This window comes from Diabrotica undecimpunctata, chromosome 1 (genome assembly GCF_040954645.1).
Source record: "Diabrotica undecimpunctata isolate CICGRU chromosome 1, icDiaUnde3, whole genome shotgun sequence".
NCBI lineage: Eukaryota > Metazoa > Arthropoda > Insecta > Coleoptera > Chrysomelidae > Diabrotica > Diabrotica undecimpunctata.
This window is the reverse complement of record NC_092803.1, coordinates 63,650,743-63,653,451: the sequence shown is the minus strand read 5'-3', so window position 1 is coordinate 63,653,451 and position 2,709 is coordinate 63,650,743. Positions and strand designations below refer to the sequence as shown.

General features: G+C 30.6%; 1 non-coding gene across 1 annotated transcript; it reads right to left on the bottom strand.

The window, feature by feature from the left end:
- Window positions 1–2,060: 2,060 nt before the first annotated feature.
- Window positions 2,061–2,132, bottom strand: TRNAP-AGG (transfer RNA proline (anticodon AGG)). Its single transcript has one exon. It is a non-coding gene; the product is annotated as a tRNA-Pro (tRNA).
- Between the last annotated feature and the right edge of the window lie 577 nt (window positions 2,133–2,709).

Genomic DNA, 2,709 nt, shown 5'->3' with positions numbered 1-2,709 from the left:
ATACTTGATAGACCTCAGGTAGTACAGAAAACATAGCATCTCTGGTACATTTATTAGATATAAAGCCGAACTGACTTTGTGATAAAATGGTTTTCAACTAGAAAGGACATAAATCGGGCTTTTATAAGTCTCCTAATAATTTTGGATAGGGCAGGTAGTAAGGCAATAGGTTTTTAGTTGCAGACATTAGATTTATCACCACCCGTATCAAGAGGAACAATAATGGCTGTCTTTAGGCACTCTGGAAATACACCTTTTTCAAAAAATGAATCGTTAATTAGTGAGACCAGGACTTCCAACACATTATTTGTGAGATTTAAGAAAATTTTATGGATAGCCCATCAGTACTACAGGAAGATTTGCTTTTGATACTTGTGATTGTTTGGATTAGTTCAGATTTATCAACTGGTCTTATAAAGAATGAATTCGAAACCTTTTTTGAATTGGCAAGATAGGGAATACGATCTTGTTGTGGCAAAATAGCTGATGTTATATTTTTACTCACATTAACGAAGTATTCATTTAGATTTTCAGGGTTTGGAAGAGAAAATGTTTGAGCTGTGTTTCTGTGTTGTTTTATTTCGAAGATCGTTTATTATGGACCAAGTTTTCCTTGCCTCATTTTTTGAGCTTTTTAGATCTCTTTAGCTGTTTTCATAATTTTTAGATAGGTTCCTCTGTACATGGAGATATATTCAGTGACAAAGACATTGGTAGTAAATTTCTTAATGTACAGTAGTGAACGCATATTCTTGGCTGATATGCGGATACCCTTGGTAGTCCAAGGTTTGTGATGTTTTGATTTAATTTTAATTAAAGGAAATGCCTTTCTGAAAATACAGACAAGGTTATCTAAAAAATTACTGAAATTATAGTCCACGTCCACAGAGGGAAAGTGACATCCAGAAGTCAAGCACAAATTTTATAATTTACGAAAGTTCTGGACTGAAAAACTCCTAACTAAACGTTGGGTTTTCGAGGATTGTTTGTTAATAATGTTAAACTTAGTATATACTGCTTCGTGGTCAGAGAGTCCTGCATTAATAATTGTAGAACGTACGTCGAGGGGTGAGAACTCTGAGACAATATAATCAATTATGGTAGATGTTGTTTTAGTGCATTTTGAAACCATACGATTTTGAATATATTGACCAAGGATACTTGGGTAGCACAAGCAAAAGCGCAATTAATATTCAAGTCACCGAATAGAATCTGTTTGCTTTTATTGTGCAGATCGTGTAACACATTTTATAGATTCTGAAAAAATAGTTCCGTAGAAGAGTCAGGTGATCTATAAATGCAGAGAATGTATAGATTAAGATTCTTGTTGTAAACCAGTGAAAACACAAAAAAGGATTCATTCAACAGAATAAAAACCTTTATTCTTCGCAACATTAACAAGTAGTTTTTTCAAAAGAAATAAATGTTAGTTTAAAATACATGGTGGTTCCATATAAATTTTGTTGTGTGTATATATAAAGGACAATTGCTTGTAGGTTATATTATCATTTTTTTATTATTTATTTAATTCATTCATCAATATTATTTTTTTTATCTAATTTGTTTTCTCATTATCTATTAATATTATTATCTGGCTGTTTTAATTATTTTATCTAATTTGTTTGTCTTCCAATTTTCTCTGTAATAAATAAAATAATTATTTAAATACGTCCACATTCCTCTAATGTTTTCGATAATTCACAATAACTTTACGGATGCAATGAGATGTAAGAAGTGGCAGCGTTGCAAAACGATTTCCTAATAATATTGTAATTAGCACCATAAGATTTTAATTTAGAAGTACAATTTTCCCTACTTTAGTATCTATTAGGCGAATAAACACATTTGAAAAGAAAGTTTTGGCTGAAAAGGAATCATTAATCATTAGTTCTATATCATCTACTTGTTTTGTATGTCCAGACTATTCATACCAATTTCTATATTAGCATAAATAAAGCATTAATTTGTTTGGATGGGGTTAATTATATCATATTAATGATTGTACTTTATCTTGTGGATATAAATATCACAAAAATAAAAATATAAAAAACAAAAACTTTGGGCTCGTCCGGGATTTGAACCCGGGACCTCCCGCACCCTAAGCGGAAATCATACCCCTAGACCAACGAGCCAGTGAAAATAACTTATTAATCAAAATAACTCTTTAATTAAACCAGTCTAACTGTTTTGATTTTATATTCTTCAATTTTAATTTAAATTCATAAAATGTCATTTATATATTACCGTTGATTGAATAATATTACTGAACATGTGCCTTGTCAAAACGTCAGCTCGAAAATAACTGTAAGTGCTATTATAAATGAACTAGTAATCCATCGAAAACTTCAGATGACATTTGTGTAGAACTGTTAATTGATATAAATGTGAATGTGGACCAGGAACAATAATTGGATATTGAATAATTAAAATATGAAAATGTACGTCGAAGGTAGAAAGACCAGATTACCTTTAATTTACTAAAAATCACATAGACTAACAGTGGGACAAAATTCAGCAGGCTATTTTATCTGCTGTCACAGAAAATTTAAAACAAAAGGCGAAGCAGATTTGATTCTGATGGAGATGGAAAAAGAATATAAAAATAAAGATACGAAATACAAATAAGTGTATGACAATGAGAGGAAATGGAAGTATTAGAGTGGAAAAAAGTGATATATGTATATAGTTAGTGTGTACCAAATATTCAGA